The sequence below is a fragment of the Tupaia chinensis genome, unplaced genomic scaffold (genome assembly GCF_000334495.1).
Source record: "Tupaia chinensis unplaced genomic scaffold, TupChi_1.0 Scaffold143599_1, whole genome shotgun sequence".
NCBI classification, from domain to species: Eukaryota; Metazoa; Chordata; class Mammalia; order Scandentia; family Tupaiidae; genus Tupaia; species Tupaia belangeri.
The window spans coordinates 839,284-858,498 of NW_006203445.1; the positions used below are offsets into that span (position 1 = coordinate 839,284).

The 19,215-nt window shown below is 44.9% G+C and overlaps 1 protein-coding gene across 10 annotated transcripts in view; it reads right to left on the minus strand.

The window, feature by feature from the left end:
- Positions 1–17,142, minus strand: part of MKNK1 (MAPK interacting serine/threonine kinase 1) — a 48,018-nt gene extending 30,876 nt beyond the window's left edge. For 6 of the 10 annotated variants that reach the window (XM_027766603.1, XM_027766601.1, XM_006164242.3 and 3 more), the window contains exons 1-3: positions 17,054–17,142; positions 14,152–14,258; positions 7,629–7,808 (exon numbers count right to left, since the gene is read on the minus strand). The gene's annotated coding sequence lies outside the window, so the exon portion shown is untranslated. Of the gene's footprint in view, positions 1–5,881; positions 6,035–7,628; positions 7,809–14,151; positions 14,259–17,000 lie in introns of all 10 variants that reach the window. The other 4 variants (XM_014582437.2, XM_006164243.3, XM_006164245.3 and 1 more) reach the window with 4 other exon arrangements.
- Positions 17,143–19,215: the final 2,073 nt, after the last annotated feature.

Below are 19,215 nucleotides of genomic sequence, written 5' to 3' on the forward strand. Positions count from 1 at the left end.
GACAAATGGCTAAAACTTTCCTTGGAAACAGAACTTGCTGAAGGAGAGTTGTTTTTGAAACTAGGAAGGAAAAATGTAGGAAGACAGTAAAGTGAAAGAAACATTTACACCTATTTACATAAGGAGCAAGGTTGGGGGAGATGTCACAATCTCACTAAGGGGCTGGTAGCCCCCCATCTGGAGCCTGGCTACACACACTATTTCATCTCAGAGAGTCCATGGCAGGTCGGTGGTGCCTTAGTTCATGGTGCACACAATCACGGGATAAATGCCTCCTCAGGGTGTAAGGCGGCACCTTGGCTGACCTGCTTCCTTGGCTAAACCCAGCTCACACTGTCCCACCCCTTTGCCACTCCCGGATAACTCCAGATTAGTTAAGGTGTATGCAAACACTGTGGTAATCCACCAGGCTCTGCGCAAACGTGGGTAAGCTACTGACAGAGCTAGCAGTCAGTGCTCTGTCCTCTGCTCCCAAACACACCATGAGGAGCTCTATTAGAGCACTGAACATCTCTGGGAGTACATCCCCATGTTCTTAAAGGCCAAGACTGTCCCCTGCTCATCACCTGTCCTACCAGCTGTGGCTCAGTGTCAGACACATTTCAGTCATCAGACACTGTGCACTGAGATAGGTGATAGGTAATGATACACGTGCTAAGTGTTAGGTGCAGTGCAGATCACACAGGCCCTCTAGGTTCCACTTGCTGAAAGAAACGTGGGTATACCTTTGCCCTGCAGTCAATGTGGACTAGGCTAGGCAGTGCTAGTAATTCTATCAACTCCCTGACAGACAAACGCCCTCTCAAGAAAAGCCCTGTGGCACATGAGGTCCTTAACTTTCCATCCAGGAGCCTGCTATTTGCCATAGGATTGGGCAATGTGTCTGTTATTTTAGGGGAGACAGTGAGCACTTCATTTCAGGTTTCACACAGACCCCAGCTGGTCTGGAAGGTCCTAGCACTTCCGCTGCCTCCCACCTCACCTTCTGCTTGGACAGGGCTCTGTGGTCCACGGCTGTGTAGCGAGGTGGAGGTGGAATTGGAGACGAACCATGACACTGATAGGGAATGCAGAGGAGTCTGGCATCAGGAGAATATCCAGACAGCACTAAGGCTAAGTTATTTTGCCTCTTAGAGTCTCTGCTTCCTCATCTATAGACTAGATTTAAAAATGCATACACCCTGTCCAACTCATGGGGTTGCTGTAAGGACCCGATGATATATTTAATATAAATGCACTTCAAAAAACATGTGTATATGCACACAACATACAACAGAGTAGAACACTGGACAGAAGCAAAAGTTCTTAATAGTACTACAATTTTAGAGAGTGTCAGGCTCCATGCTGGGTATTTCATATACATTATCTCTAATTCTGATAATAATCCCCAAAGATAAATATTTTACTATATTTCAGGTAAGGAAACATATGGATAAAAGGAATTCACACAGAACCTCAAAATGTAATTCTAGTCATCAGCTTTAAACACAATCTATATCCAGAGACTACAAAAGCCTATGGATTCCAAGAATGAAAAAGCACTGGAATGATCAAGGTAAACTGCAGGCTCTGAGTAGGTGGCTGGTTAAATAACCTGCAAAATGTCAAACACCTAGTTAGTGGCTTAACTGGGATTCCCATTCAATGCTTCTCATTTAAGTGCCAGACATTTCTAATCTACAGCTGTTTTCTCGGTAGGGTGATTTTTCTTTTCTTTTTTATATTCTTCAATATTCTCTAAATTATATACAATAATTTTACTTTTATGCTATTATTGTTTAAATCCAGTTTTATTTTCTAATATAATACATAATAATTTGTCTCTGATACACATTAGAATTTAGAATCTGATTATAGTTATAAAAATTGTGTCTAGGATTTTTTGTATTGAAATTCAAAATGTAGTAATGAAAAAAAAAATTCCAGGGAACCAGCAGTTAGCGTAATGGCTATGTCGCTGGACTCCCATGTAGTTGACCGCGGTTCGTGTCCTGGACCCGGTGGCTTAAAACTCACGCCGGGCGCGTGTGCGTGCGTGCCCAAGATCCCGAGAGGAGAATGGAGGAGAAGGGATTGTGGCGTGACCATCCCCCCTGGGGGGTGATTTCTCGCTTTCTGTCTCTATGTCTCTGTCTGTCTGGCGAGCGCATGCACCCTACAGTGAAACTCTCTCCAAAACAAAAACAAAAACAAAAACAAACAAACAAAAAAATACCAGAATATTGGTGCCTCAGGGACTAGCAGGTGGTGTGTTGCTTAAGGTGCTGGACACTCCCATATGGCTGACCATGGTTCGAGTCCCGGAGCTGGTGGCTTGCTTTCTCACTTTTCTCTTTCTCTCTTTGTGGTCAAATTAAAATAAATGAATGAGTAAATAAAATTAAATAAATAATTATTAAAAAGAGAATACTGGTGCCTTAAAGATATTAATATTGAAAATGCCATTTTAATTTTTATCTTTTTAAAATATTTTAAGTTTATTTGTTATTATTTTAATTTGATCAGAAGAGACAGAGAGAGAGAGAGAGAGAGGGAAAGTGAGAAAGTAAGCTGCCGGAACTGTAGTTGCCTATGTGGGAGTCCAGCACCTTTAACCACCACTGCCCCTATTTTTATCTATTTTAAATGCTTAAAGAATTTTTTTTGTGGATGGCCTTGCAGTAATCCCTTCTCCTTTCAGAATTTTGGGCATGCAAGCACATGCACTAGGTATGTGTTTCAGCTGCCAGGTCCAGGACTTGAACCACTCAGTTGACCATGTGGGATCCAGTTGCCTTAACTACCATGCCACCCGATGACTATTTAAATGCTATTTTCTAAAAAGAAATACTTTGAGGCTGGCTCTGTAGCCTAGTGATTAAGGGAGCCAGGTCCCACATGGCTGACCATGGTTTGAATCTGGCCCCGGCAGTGTGAAAAAAAAGTTACCCAACTTACATACACACGTACCCACATGTGTATGAGTGTCCAAAACCTAGACAGGATGGAGACATGGAGGAGAAAGGATTGTACCTTGACCACACCCCACTTCAGGGTATTTTCTCCCTTCCCTCTCTGGAGAGGTCAGGGGCTCTCTAGCAACTAAAAAAAAAAAAAAACTAATAAAGGAAATGCTTTGTAAAAACAAAAGCTGCACGGAACATTCCAGCCTAAGAGCAAGTGGCTCTTTAGCACTGCTGGAACAATGGCAAGTTGCTGAGCTTCTCTGAGTATCAGCTCTTTATATGCAAAATGAGTAAGAGCAAGGCCTGGGGCAGCTGCATCACAAGGCTGGTGAGGCTCAAATGGGAGCCTGGACATGAAAGCACTGCTGACTTATAAAACAAAACTGTATTCATGGACACCAACTGATTGTCCAGTGCTAGGAAAAATATGAGAGAAGACAGCCTCTGCCCTCCTGGCATTTAAATCTGCTGCTGTGTAAAATAATGTTAACACAGTAGGACGAATGTGACAGAGAAGATGAAGGGCTGGTGAGCAGAAAAGAATCTAACCCCAGTGGCTAGAAGAGACAGCTAAGCCAAGGAGGAGTGGGGACTGGCTGAGGAATAGGGAGAGGGTCTGGGAGAGAGTGTCCCAGATGGAGGAAGAGCATGTACTCAGTAAGGCCTGCAGGGGAGGTAGGAGGCCAGTTAGTGCCACTGCCCATCATTAAGCTGGATGAGCAGAGAGTACCTGGGGAGGAGGGATGACAGCTCAGTCACTACTGATGATAATAAACGTTTCTACTCTTAAGCACATATGTACACATCTTGTTTTCTCCATTAAAATGGGGATGCACATTTTCTTTCTTGTTTAAAAGAATTATTTATTTTACTTTATCATTATTATTACTTTTAAATTTGCTACAGAGCACGTGTGCTCACTAGAGAGAGACAGGGAGAGAGGGAGAGGGAGGAAGCAAGCCATCAGGTCCAGGACTTGAACTGTGGTCAACCATGTGGGAGTCCAGTGCCTTAACCACCACGCCACCTGCTGGTCCTAGGGATGCACATTTTCATTTCTCTAAAAGCCTGTTAGTCAACAAGCATTGATCCTACTGGAAGTGTAGTAGGTGTTAAGGACACAGATCTAAGAATTGACCTGGCCTTCAGAAAGAACGATGTCATTTCTCTATAAAGTCTTATCAGCCACACTTCCTGCAAAGTCACTAGACCCGTCCTCCACATTCTGAGAGTCTACAGAGCACTCACCAGCTCTCACATCTGGGGTATAATACCAAAGATGACCATCTTTCCCTCTAGCTCACACACTTCTCCTAACCACTCTGGAGTTCTTTTCAAGGTCCCAACCTGTAAGAGTGATTTCTCTGTCACAAGAGCTTTCTAGAGCAAGAACAGTGATGAGAGCAAGCTAATGAGAATAGTTACTGACTCGGTTGCCTTCTCAGTCATCAGCTAGACTCAGGCCCTGCAACAAATAGAGACCCAAGAAAATAAAAGGAAACTGAGTAATTAAAAGGGAGTGAGATGAACAGTTACAAAAGGGATCAAGAAATTTGAGAAATGTGAGACAGAGAAGGAGGCCATGAGGAGGGACCAGGGGAGGCTGACCCCAGTATGTTTACATGTCTGAAGCAGTGGTAGTTGTAGCTGCAGTAACACACACACACTTACATGGTGTTTACCAGAGGCCAGGTATGCTCTAAGCACTTTATAATACTACACTTTATATACTAAAGTATTTCTCTTCACAGCTCTCTGAGGTAAATATAATTACTATCCACATTTTGTAGATGGAGAAACTGAGGTACAAAGAGATTAAGTGATTTGCCCATGGTCACATAGCTAGTACGTGGAAGAGCTGGGATTTAACCTAGAAAGTTGGCTCAGAATTCAACATTTTAACCACTGTATTTCAACCTGAATGCTGAAAGGCAGGAGGAGATGGCCAGTAAAAGTTAGCCACGTACTAACCAGAATTTTTTTTAATAAACCTTAGCCCAGAGCTTCTCCAGCAGTGTGCTGTGAATGAGATACTGTCTCCTTACCAGGTCCCTGTCCCAGGGCTCACTGTTCCCATAATTCTGCTGAACAGTTCCATTTCCTGCCTGTGCCATGATGTCAAAGGTTGGGCCGTACTGCTCTAGCTTATATAAATACCAGGAATTAGAACTCCATTACCGTTATTATACTAATCTAAAATCTAATTTATCAGAAATTTCTTCTTGCTCTGAGATAGCTTTGTATTTTGTGTTTTCCATATTTTAAAAGATGAGCTACAAGCAAAGTCCAACCACATTATTCCATGGCAGTGCTCATCTAAGGAACAAGGAAGGCTACACTCTTCTTCTGCCTGACCTTAAAGGTGGTTGATCTGTTTTCTGATGACATCAGTAATATGTAGGAGTCATGCAAAGGGTACAAACAACAGTTAGTCAGCTACACACGAGCCACCTGTGCAAGCAGCCCAATCAAAGGACAGTATGTCTGCAAGTGTGACTCTAAGGTGCTAGGGTGTTTCAGAGGTTTTCCCCAAGAGTCCTTGTGGCTGGGGAGCATTATGCAGGTTGCAGCGTCTCATTTAGCTGCAATGACACTGGCAGGGAGGCCTGCGTGGGTACCAGTGGGATGATCACTACAAGCCTCACACAGAGCCAGGGTAGTAAGTCCCAGATGCAAAAGGTACTCAGATCTATTTTGTCTCTCTCTGTTCTGATGCTGGAATCACAAGTGGCCTTCAGAGGTGCCTCTGCATCATCTGGTACAAGGAAAGACAAGAGAAAGGATGTGATGGGGTGAAGGGAGTATGTGCTTAAGAAACAGCAAGCTGGAGTGAAGGGCTGGATTCGTGTGAGGAGCTGACCCCTATAAAGCTGACCAAGGCAGGCTACATCGGGTTACCCACACTTACTAATACGGCCTACAGGCCCCTTCAATACCTGGTCCCTGTCTACTTTCCAGCTTCAACAACCAACAGTCTTCGATAACAAACAGAAATAGTGGCTTATTTAATTCCACAAGTGCTTTTCCTTGAGACAGCCACTGGCCTCTGGTATTCAGCAGAAATGCTCTATGAACTCTTCCATTCTGCCCTACAGAATATAGAGAAGATGAGTTACTCAAGGGCTGAGAGTCAATAAAATTAATAAATTTAACTGCTTCATCAAGGACATTCTTAAGTGAAAACTGCATTTTCAAAAAACTGGCTGTGAGCAGTAGAAAACAATGCCTGCTGGCCTAGTTCGGCTTAGCTAAATCCTAGTGCCCGACTAAATACTGAAACCATGATCTGCTTAGACAACCTCTCACCCACACCTCTTTCTGGAAATATCAGGAAATTTCAATGTGAAGTAATCTAAAGAGTTAAGTGAAATGTACATCCAATCTTAGCTCATCAGCAGCAGTCTACCCATACTTGCTGTGCAACCACAGATAACATCTGAGTACTATTATGAACATAGCTCTGATCGTTCAGATGATCTGAAAGGGCTTCAGGGGCTCTCAAGGTCTGGAGAGTCTTACCACCCGCTGTTCCAGGCAACGGGGAGGGCCTGAGGAGGCCCAGAGCTGTGCCAGAGGCCATCGTGCTAGCTTGGTGTGCAGAACAAACTGGAGGCTGCCCAGAGGTGGTGGGGCTGCCCAGAGGTGGAGGGGCTGCCCAGAGGTGAAGGGGCTGAGAGAGCCTGCCTGAGCAGCCTGGACGAAGGCAAGGAAGGCCTACAACCAAGTGGGGTTAGCAGGGATGGAAAGGAGGAAAGACTCAAAGTGTGAGGGATTGAAGCCACAGCGCAGCGTTGGTCCTAGTCCTGTCAAAACAAAGGAGGTGATGAAGGAGTCAAAGACTATGCCGTCATGAAGGAAGTGACAGTGTCTACTTCCTCTCTGCTCCTCACCCCCCCTCCCACTGCCTACATGGACTCAGGAAGACCCCAGCACATCTTTATGAGTACATATGTTGTTTCATCAAAGTCAGGTAACCATAAGAACAGTCAGTCACACTATCAAGGGGAGAATTCTGGAAGAGGAGCCAGCTTGGGGATGAGGAGCAGGGGAAGACAGTGGTGCCACTGAGAAACTTCAGGTGAAGAAGAAGGCGAAGACGCATATTAGCAGAGGACAATGAAAACTCAGATCAGGCCAAAATGATTCTCACTCGGGCCTTATCTGACTCAAATCTATAAATGAGGCGTTACTTATAACCTGCCCGACAAAAACCTCCAATTAGAGTCTAACGTAGAACACTTCAGGATGTCATCATATGTGTCATAAAGAAGTTTTTAAAAAACCTGAAAAAATACCTCTCAAATTACTAACAACGGTTATATGGGGAGAATGGGACTGGGTGGGTACAAGAATTTTACATTTATACTTCTGCTGTATTTGACTTTATTTTGTTATTAATGCAGTTGTTTTACCTTTATAATTAAAAGTCGGTAAACATGTTTTACTTACTGCTCGGTTTTCCTTATGACTCTCTGTCATTTTACTCTGGTAGAAATATGCTCCTCCTTATTAAGTCACTGTCTCAGTCATGCCAGGCAGCTTAGCTAATCCTACTGCCCGACTAAATACTGAAAACCATGATCTGCTTAGACAACCTCTCACCTACCCCTTCCTCTGGAAATATCAGGAAATTTCAATGTGAAGTAATCTAAAGAGTTAAGTGAAATGTACATCCAATCTTACCTACAAGTCTGCTCAGTTTTTGAGAAGTGAACCTCTTAAACTCAAAATTCCAAATTAAATAATATTCCTGTGCAGCGTTGGTGTCTTCTAGCTACAGGAAGGGTTTCGACAGCCTCTGCACACAGCTGACGTTCTTCAGTTCTCCGTCTGCCTCTGTTTCATCATATCTGGCAAGAAAATCTTCAAAAAGCAGAAATAGGAAGGATATCAAAATGCTGACGTCTTGAAGAGGGCCAGAGAAGATACAGATCCACCCGGGTGTTCCCCAAACCAGGGTTATACCAGTAAGTAGGCAGACACAAGGATGGGGCTGACAAGTGGTGAGGTGATTAAGGGTGCTGGACTCCCATATAGATGACCGTGATTTGAGTCCTGGACCTGGCGGCTTGCTTTCTCACTTTCTCTTTCTCTTTCTTTTTTTTTTTTTTAAGAATTATTTTATTTAACTTTATATATTTATTGATCTTAATTTGATCAGAGAGGAATGGAGTGAGAGAGAGAGAGGGTCCAGTACTCAAACCGCAGTCAGCCATGTGGGAGTCTAGCACCCTTAACTGCTATGCCACCTGCTAGTCCCTCTTTCTCTCTCTCTCTCCCCCCAATCAAATTAATAAAATAAATAAAGTGAAATAAAATAACTCTTTAAAAAAAAAAAAAACAAGGGACCAGCAGTTGGTGTGATGGCTATGTCACTGGACTAAATGTAGTTGACCACAGTTCGAGTTCCGGACCCAGTGGCTTAAAACTCACACACGGCGCATGTGTGTGCATGCCCAAGATCCTAAGAGGAGAATGGAGGAGAAGGGACTGTGGTGTGGCCATCCCCCCTGGGGGGGGGGTGATTTTTCACTTTCTGACTCTCTGTTTCTGTCTTTCTGGCCCAGCCCCTAGAAAAAAAACCCCCCCCCCCCCAAAAAAAAAAAAAAAAAAAAAAGTAGAGACACAAGGTAATCAGATTTCTCCAGTCTTTGAAATCAGACATTTGAATATTTGAAAGTGCTGATATTAAGCATTAGGAGATATAACAAGGGTCTGAGTAGAAATTCTCAGGGTCTGCTTCCACTGTGGGATTTCAGACCCCAAAGGATGAACTGGATCCAGATGACAGAGATGGACGCTGTTGTTTACCTCTGTGCCATCTCACGCAGAAGGTAAAAGGGGACACTTCCCTGCTGCCTGCTTGTGAGAGGTGAATAGGCTCTGACTTCATCTGCTATTGGCCAGATCAAACTTTCACAGCCAAGAGGCAACAAAGCCAGAAGATAAAGTATATGCTGAGCGCAGCAGGTGGCAGGACAGAACAAGGTTTTGTGACAAATGCATAATTACTGCTAGTTTTCTATCTAATGACTTCATTTTCTGTATGTCTCCTCTCCTATTTATTAATCCTGTGGCTCTAGAAATCACTTGTTAAGTTGTTTTGTCAGGACCAGCAGATGGCGTAATGGTTACGTTGCTGGATTCCCATGTTGATCAACCACTGTTCAAATCCCAGACCTGGTGGCTTAAAACTCATGCTAGGCACATAGGCACGTGTGCCCAAGATCATGAGAGGAGAATGGAAGGGGGGACTGTGGCGTGGCCATCCTCCTGGGAGGGTGATTTTGTGCTTTCTATCTCTGTCTCTCTAGTGAACACACACGCCCTATCGCAAAACATCTCTCTTAAAACCAAAGCCAAAACCAAAACAACAAAAAAAGTTGGTTTGTCAATGTCATTTCTATGAAATAAACATGTACTTCCCCTTTATCAGGAAAGAACTCTGAAATGCAGTTTAAGTCTGAATTCTAGGTCTTTGCCAAAACTTCTGAAAAAGCTTTCTAACTGGAAGCTGCATGTGTTTTTCACCATGACCTCAAACCACATGTCCCAAATTGGACTCATCCTCAGCCCCACTCACAGCCTCCTTCCTCCTGATTTCTCTTCCTCTCTGCCAGATTTCATCATCCTGCGAGTTACCCAGTCGTGAAACCTTTATATCATTTCTTAGATCTTTCTCCTCTATCCCCATAAGCTCCAAACGCTCACAATGTCAAGCTTTCCCTGAACCAGATATGTAGCTCCTTGAAAAATCACTCTTAGGGGCTGGCAGGTGGCATGGTGGATAGAGTGCTAGACTCCCACATAGGCCACCACAGTTTGGGTCCCGGACCTGGAGGCTTGTCTTTTCATTCTCCCACTCTAGTTAAATTAAATAATAATAATAATTAATAAAATTGAATAAATCTTTTTTAAAAAAAGAAAAATAACTCCTATTCATGTATTAAGGTCCACACAAATTACCAAAAGTAGCCCTGTAAATTATAGAGGCAGTCCTGACTCTTTTTCTACTTCACCCAGCATTTATTTGAACCTACAGTATAACAAGGCAGGCTGTACAGGTGAGTAGGTGGCACTGTCACTAGGCTACAGACGCTTCAAAAGCAGGGACACAGCTTTTTCATTTCTCAATCACCAGCATCTAACACAGTATCTAGCACAAAAAAGGGCCGCAGTGAATTGGCCAATAAGCTGGGCCTGGCTAGGCATCTGTGTTTTCTCTCTCCATGAATTTCCTGCTGTACTGGGAATGAAATTTTTCCAGAGCTCAATAACTAGACTCACTATAGCAGTTTTAGAGCAAAGCCCTATAAACAAGGGATCCACGACACTACTTTCAAGACAGAAAACATTGGGGTGGGGTGGAGCACACAGTAGATCCATCCTTGTTCCCAAAAGTCAGATCTGAGTCTGTCACTTGTTTGCTCTGAAACCTCTACTGGGTGTCCGCTGCCTCTGCCAAAACGAAGCTCCTGTGCTATCACTTAGGCCCTCCGTCATCTCGCCCCAGTCCACCCCACTCCTCGACAGAAGACTTAACCCGCAGTCTAGTCAGTAGGGACTGTTTCTACCTAACTGCTCTAAACAACTGCCAGCTTCCCACACTTGTGCATAATTCGTTCACAGTACCTGTAACATTTTACTACACATCTCCCCCTAGACTGTGAGCTGGAGATGGTGCAGAGACTATGTCTGATTCATCCCTGGATCCCCTCCACCCCGCACAGGCTCCAGGGTGGAGCAACCACCCAATAAATGTTAATGAATGAATGGAAACATCTGAAATTATTCTCTCCTTAAGCTGTTTTGTTGGACTCTTACTAGCAGACTGAACTGAGTCTGGGTCACTGCCAGGAAGTAGAAAGACTGCAAAGAAAGAAAAGCAGCATGACCAATGGAAAATAGGTTGTAAGAATGAGGTGAAAGAAACCACAGCTGTTTAGCCTGAAGAGTGGACGAGGCCTAACTGAATTCTGGCTTTAAGTACAAAAGAGGTTCTCATTAAAACAAAAACAAACAAACAAACAAAAAAACCCAAACTCACTCTAGAGGACCGACCAGCAGTTGGCATAGTGGCTATGTCGCTGGACCCCCATGTAGTTGACCACGGCTGGCATCTTGGCCCCAGTGGCTTAAACTCACGCCGGGCACATGTGCGTGTGTGCCCAAGATCCCAAGATGAGAATGGAGGAGAAGAGATTGTGGCGTGGCCATCCCCCCCGGGGGGTGATTTCTCACTTTCTGTCTTTCTGTCTCTTTTTGGCGAGTACACGCACTCTATAGCAAAAATCTCTCAAAAAAGAAAAAAATTCACTCTCATCCTCCTTTTATCATCAGAAGGAACTTTTCCATATGCATGAAAAATAGAAAAAGAAATGGCTTTTGTTAAGGCCAGAGGCATTTAAGGTAGAGAGAAAGAAGAGTCAAGTCAGGCACCACTTTTCCAGAGATACCATTACTGTACTTCTTGGAAAGTGAATTGGAGGGCTCTTGCTTATCACTTTTGTTGAAAGCGGTGCAAAAAGGAATCAATATGCTGCTCAGGTCCTGTTTACTGTGGGGAGAGTGGGGAGAGGTGGGTGAAAACCCCAATCAGGTAGGATTTTGTATGACCCTCTTCCTATAGATACTTTCCATTATCCACAGTTTGCTTCACAACCCTGTGATGGAATGATCTAGTATTTCAAAGTTTTCTGATAGGCAACGGAAAGAAAGAGAAGGTAACCATACAGGAGTAAGACAGTAGGGAAAATGGCCTCAATAAATATACTTTCTATAAAAACATGACCCACCTGGAGATTAATATAATTGTTAATATTATTACTATCAAAGATAAGGTTCAAAGAGCATCTACTTTGTACCAGGCACTATGTTGTTTAAGATAAAAGTTGTTTTTTTTTTTTTTTTTTACCGAGAGAGAGAGATTTTTGCTATAGGGTATGTGCGCTCCCTGGAGAGACAGAGACAGAGAGATAGAAAGTGAGAAGGGGCCTCTGGGGGCGATGGCTACACAGCAATCCCTTCTTCCCTATTCTCCTCTTGGGATTTTGGGTACTCATGCACAAGCACCTGGTGTGAATTTCAAACTGCGGAGTCTGACTCAAACCATGGTCAGCCATGTGGGAGGCCAGTATCTTAACCACTACACCACCTATTGGCCCCTAACAAAAAACATTTAAAAATCCCATAATAACCCCATGAGGTAGGTAACATTCATATCCACATCTTTCAGATAAAGAAACTGAGACTCAAGAAGATTAAATGACTTGCCCAAGTCACGCAGGTAGCAAGTGGCAGAGCCAGGACTCAAACCCAGGTGGTCTAAACAGAGTCTATATACCTAACTGCTGTCTCCCTGAACAATGGATGAGAGGCTGGAACCTAAACCCTAGTCTCTCTGAATCCAGATTCATATTCTCAACCACACCCTTGCACTGTCCCACACCAGGAAGAGCAGAGCAATACACGACAGGAGGAGGAGACGAGACCTAAGAATTGACCCAAGATACCTGCCTATTACAAGGAAGGCAGCAAGGACTGAGGACACACAGTTGGTAGAGAGCAGTACCAGGACCCGAATACCAACCTCTTGACTTCAGGGATAGTGCTCATCCCTCCATTATAAAGTCTGGTTGAATTTGTTGGTGAGAAAATAAGGGAACGGGATATGCCAAATGGGTAGCCTCTCCAGACACTTTTATAATGAACTGCCAGTCTCACATTAGAACCTGTGCTTGAAATACCAGAGTTCCTGCTGCCTTTGTAGACTGATTCAAAGATTCTGCTGGCTAAGAACAGCAATGCAGTGATTTATGGAACTGCGGGACTGCCAACATGCTCCCATATTAAACTACTCAAGCTGACCTAGACCAGGCAGCCTCCGTACTAGGCTGGTGGTTCAGTTTATGCCAGAACTGGACTATTCCAACAGCCTCCTCACTGATGTCCCTATTCTGGAACCTTCTTTCTTCCACGTTAGTCGCCATCCTGCAGCCAGAGTAAACAGAGCCCCAGTCACAGCATTCAGAGCCTTGTAGAATAACAGAAGGGACATGGCCTTTGAATCTAGCACCACTAGGTTTGAACTGAGCCACGCCCTCACTAGCCACCTTGGGTAAATCACTTCAGTCTTTCTGAGGTCTGGTTTCTTCATCTTTAAGTTGGGAATAAATATCTCTATATTACAAGAGCGTGGGGATTAGATAAATTATAGTGTGCAAAGCATTTAGAACATTCCAAGCCACAAAGCAAAGCAGACACTTGATAAATGTTAGTATTCTTCCTGCTCCTAGCTCCTACATTTTGGCCATAATCCACCATTTCAACTTATTTTCCCACCTTGCAAACTCTGCTTTCCTTTCCTGATATACACATGCACACACACACACACCACTCTGTGCATTTCTGCATCCAGACCATTACTCAGCCTATTCCTTCTCTTGGAATGAACTCCCTCCAAGGCCCAGCATAAATTCTCTACCTTCAGGAATCCTCTGGTCATGCTGGGATTGATTTCTTCTGCTCCCAAACTCCTACTTTGTTTACATTCCTTTTTACCATAGTCAGTCTGATTTCTGTTATTTATGTACTTATCTATCTTCCCAACTACACTGGAGGGAGAAGGCTAGGAAGACAATTACTTATAGTAGGGCAGGAAATGTGTTGTTTTCCCCTGTGTATATTTCTCAACATTGGGTCTTGTACCTAGCAAGAGCTCAATATGTGCTTAGTGAATTGAATCTTTCCATGCCAGACTGGGAATCTTTCAGAAATCTCCTGTTCTGAATTTAGTCTAAAACTATGCATTTACTACCTAATTTGATAAACAGGCAACTTTGAGATATATTAATATTCTCAAACTAAGATCCACGAATACTCATGTGTGCTTGATTAATTTCTTCATCTTCCTTCCAACATACTCTGGACTCCTTCCTGGACATTGTGCCAACTTACAAGGAGACACAGCTGGGAGGATGTCTCTTACTCATGGAGGGAGGGTGATCTAGGAGCAAGCTCTTTGGAGAACTATTCCAACCTACTGGTTAAGAGACAATTGCCATTAACCAAAAGAATCAGAAAACAGAACTGGAGATGTTTATCTGCTTCAGTTTCAAAGTTTACAAAACAGAGTTAAAAATCACTTAGAACAGTGTCTGGCACATATTCGATAGTAACCATGCAAGCAATAAATGTTAGATGTTACCTTAACAATGTAGCAGACTGGATCGACCAGAGTCATGATGTTTCACTTCTAAATCTATCTCCTCCAATGTCTGTCCTTACACAATCTTGATCAAGTTCTTTCCTCATCTGTAAAATGGAAGCAATAGAACCAGATAGTTCCCGAGCTCTGTTTATCTTCAACCATGTAAAATTTTCTGTGATCAACAAAGAACCTTCTGTTTCATATACTGAGGATGTTAGCATGGAAAAATGTGAATTTGTAGCTGCGGGTCTCCAGATGGGAGGGACCAGTTTCCCAAGGCCAAGGGCAGAATAACTGATTAGTGAACCACCTGTGAGTTTCCCTTGGGTGAGCATATCACACCAGTGCAGGTCTCTAAACAGAGCACTACCTCCCTCAACAAAACTCACAGTGAAGGCAACAAGTAAAGGCAACAAAATAATAGCTTGTGCAGAATTCCTGCATGTTTTTGCTTTTGACGCCTGTAATTAGGGCATCATCAATCTAAACTAGGGCCCTCTGTAGTCACCAAATGGAGGAAAAACACAAAGTCCCATTCTGAACCTGACAGCTCATAAAACAAGAACCAAATGAGTAAATAAAAAATATCACTGACTCATTTAACTACAAAGACTGCAGAGGCCTACTGTGTGCCATCCCTGTGCCAGGCAGAGGACTGAAACAGACAGAGCTCCTTGCCACCAATGTACTTAGGGTACACGAGGTGGCACACCCCAAGACAGACTGTCCTTGTGGTGAGAACCAGATTAGAGGTTCAGTCACTGCTACAGTTGTAGGGAGGGGGAGCAACTAAGTTGGCAGAAGGGCCAGCAAAGCCTCATCAAGGACATCATGTGAGACATGGGCCTTGAAGGATGAGAAGGAGAGAACTTCAGGGAAAGGAATACAAGCCAAGGCTGGATGGAGCAGGAGCATGAAAGGAATGGTGAGGAACAAGGACGAGGCTATTTTGACCGGGTGCAGGGTGCAAGTTTGGGAAAACAAAAGGAAACACGGCAGGAGGAGGTCTGGAAACAGACTGAGGAGGGCCTTGCCTGTGAGGCTGAGGAGGCCAAACTCTATACAGCAGGCAATGAAGCTCACCAAGGTATTTCTTTTTTCTTTTTCTTTTAATTTGCTAAAGGGTGTGTGCACTTGCCAGAGACAGACAGATGGGGGGAGTAAAAGGGGGAGTGAGACAGTACCTCCCAGGGAGGACTCCTGCACCACAACCCCCTCTCCTCCGCTCTGTCCTTAGGATTCTGGGCACACATACACATGTGCCTGGTGTGTCTCCATAGCCACCAGGCCCAAGACTCAAACCACCAGCCAGCCACGTGGCCACTGGCTCATCCACCACCAAGGTTTCTGAGCAGTGTCTCAGGAAGATCACATGGGTACCCATGAAGAGGGTACAAAAGGAAGCAAGTTAATATATTACTATGGGACCACACAACAGGAGACCACATGCACTTCCAAGCAAGAGCTGGAACCTAACAGCTCCTTTCACAGAGTTTCTCTCCCCCAAGGTTTGGCTTCATGCAACCTGAATTGCCAGACTCCCAGGCCATCAATATCTGCTAAAGACCTAGAGTATTAGGACTCCCAGGCCAAGTCGGCAACTCTCTAAATTACAGAGGGGAGCTAAGGTGGAATCAGTTGCAGGGGGAGGGTACCAAGTCTCTAAGGCTGGTTTTTCCATATGAAAATGGAACCCCGAGTCTCCTCTTCACATCACTTTCAGCCCAGCTCTCTTTAGAGGGGCTGAAGCTAAGGATAGAGTGCTGACGAGCACCTGGGTAATGGCAGAGATCCAATGAGACATAACCAACTCTCCAGCTTGGTGCCTGGCACATGTACACGCGATGCTTACTGCATTAGCTCCCTTCCCGTCCTACAAAGTTAGTTCCATCTGCAAATTTCACGGTCACATCAACTCTTCTCCCAGCGCCTACTTAAAGTACCTGGGTTTAAAATGACCTAGTTTTTAGAAATCACAGCTACCATATATTCAGTACCCATTACACGACAGGTGCCATACTAGGTGACCGACATTACAAAGTTGGTTCCATCTGCAAATTTCACCAATGCTTCAAGGCTCCGGTCACATCAACTCTTCTCCCAGCGGCTACTTAAAGTACCTGGGTTTAAAATGACCTAGTTTTTAGAAATCACAGCTACCATATATTCAGTACCCATTACACGACAGGTGCCATACTAGGTGACCGACATGTCATCCCATTACAGTGACTCTAGGATGCCCATTTTATAAAGGAGAAGCTGAAATTCTGAGAGGTGAAATGACACACAGCTAGAAGGCAGGAGAGATGAGATCGGAACCCAGATCAAGCGCTCCCAACGCTTCAGTTCCTGTCGCTGGCTTCTCTCTGCCGTGACAGGTAGCCTCCAAGCTCTGTACTGAGAGACTGCACCTGACTGTCACCTCTCTCTATTGGACAGACACCTGCACTTGTCAGGAGCTCTTAATATTGCAAATTAAGTGAAAACAGTTAAAATAACGTAGTATACCATTTGTATAAATTCCTCACATAAAAAACTATCCACGACATTGGGCTGCCTAAGCCTCAGCCTTGACTCCTGGAAAGGACTGAGTCCCAAACTGTCCACAGACTGAGGCTCCGACTCTGACACTGACTCAGCCCAACCTCAGGCACAGGCTCAGCTCCCACCCGGGACAGACGCTGCAACCTGATCTTGTCACAGACGGAGCCCTAACAGGTCACAGATGGAGTCCTGAGGACAGTCTAAAAAAGCGTCCCCTTCGGCTGTCCCTCCGCACCGAGTCGGGTCGTGACCTCGGGTCGCTCAGAAGGCCCTGACTGCCCCTCCCGAGCACAGGGACTCACCCGCAGACCCTCGCCCCATTTTGCTGGAGAGACACCCCGCTGTCTCGATTTACCTCAGCCAACTCCCTGCCGAAGCGGCCGCGCGCACCCCCACCTGCAGATGTCTCCGCCGAGAACGCGGAAGAGGCGGAGCTAGCCTGGGGGGGCGGGCCCGGCCAGAGATGGGCGTGAGGGGCGGGGCCGCGCCTGCGTCCTGGCGGCCCCCCGGAGGCGGGACATTTGCTGAGCAAACTGCGCAGGCGTAATACGAGGCGGGTGGGAAGATCACCGTTTAAGGGTGGGGCTTGGCATCTTGGACGCTTTCCAATGGCAATGAAGCGTCGGGAGATCCGGAAAGCTCTAGGAGGGAAGAGGGAGGGCCGCGGCAGGTGTAATTACCATTTACTGAGCGATTCTCTATGCCAGAAAAGAATTCTTAAATGTCTTTTAAATATGAGCAAATGCTGCCAGTCTCTTGAAACAGGAGCTGATTCTGTAAAATTTCGTTAAAAGCCTAGGTACTTAGAATTTCACCATGAGAATTTCTCCTCTGTATTCCAAAATTTTATAAAACTTAAATAAGAGTTTATTACTTGGAAAAAAAAAAACCTGCAAATAAATAACACCTCAGTCAGCCTCTACCCCTCCCCTAGGCTGCTGGAGCGATGAGAGAAGATGAGAGTGCTGACTTGGATTTAAGTCAGGCCCTGACTCTCAGCGTGTTTCCCTCTTTGGGAGATGCAGTAAACATCCCTTCCCTGTCTTTCTCCAGATTGTGAAGGTCTGGCTGAGCAATGCTTGCTAAGGAGACTCTTGGAGTTGCTTCCTATCATCCACCTGAGAAACATTTGTTTAGTTTTCTTTGCTGTGCTCATCTTCTCATCTGTTTGATAAAAGGCAGTGAGGAACATTCAGTCTGGGTAAAAACTGGTGGGAGGATATCTTTTCCCAGGCTTCTGTGTTCAGTTTCTTCCAGAATCAGTCCAAGCTGAAGGCCCCTAGCCAGCCTGATGTTTTTCACCTGTCACCATGGAATCCCACATAAACTTCTGGTCTTCAGAGCCCTTGCTGGCCTGTACCCGGGCTTCCGACTGAGTCATTCAGCACTACATTCCAGTCTTAGGTTCTCAAAGCTGCTAAGTCCCCTGCATCTGCAGGGCAACCAAATTCATTTAATATCAGATGAGGGCCGTGGTAGCTCTCAGAGAAAAGAGAGCTCCTCCAAGTCAAGTAGAACTTCAGCCATACTTGTGGCCCATTTCCCCCACATATTCCACAGCCCCCTGGGGGTAAGGAGAAAAATGGCAGCAGAAAACTTCAAAGAAGCTACTGTGTTCATGGAAGCCAAGGGCATCCTTTACTCAACAGGTAGATGCTCTGTCCCAGGGTGGGGAGGATGGCCTACACTCTCATTTCCTGCTCTAAATATTATGGATCTTGAGCCAACAGGTAAACAAAGCCTAGTTTGGTTTCTCAACCCAGTTGCCGCTTCGCCTTTCCTGCTAGGTTTTGCCCTGGGTGGGTTGGTTAGGGGGGCAGCTCTCTTCTCTGTATTGCATCTCTCTTCTCTGTCTACCTGACTGTTCTCTAAGAATCCCTCTCTCAATCTCTCAAGACAGTTTGTGTCAGCTTCCCATGGAATGTGCAGGCCTGGGGTCACATGACTCACAGATAAATCTCTCCTCACTGCCATGGTACATCTTAAAATGACCAATAGCCCAGAGCACGTACTTCTAACAATCTGAACTGTCCAGTGACTGAGGAGGTAGTGAGTGAGCTATCATTGGGGGTGTGCAAACACCATCCTTTTAGAATGCTGAACTTGAGCATCCTCTGGAGAGTCAGAAGGTACAGAAGAGTGAACCTTCCAGATCCTAGAGCAGTGGAGGTAGGGATTCTGGGGGCTTACAGAGGACCCAGGCAGCTGACCAGCGACAAACTTGATTTCATAAGCTGTTACATGTCGGGCACTTAGAATTCAACTCTGGTCTGAGCAGCATGTGGGTTAGGAGCAGTGGGATGATGGCAAGACCCGAGTCAACTGGTTCAGGTGTCTCCTGGGGAGCAAGCTCAGGAATCAGCCCACCAGTCCACCTCTTCTTATTCTTCTTTTCTTTTTTTTTTTTTTTTGTTGTTGTTTATAATCGTTCTTTTTCTTTTTTTTTTTTTGAGAGGTGTTTGCTATAGGGCGTGTGCGCTCGCCAGACAGACAGAGAGAGAGACAGAGAGACAGAAG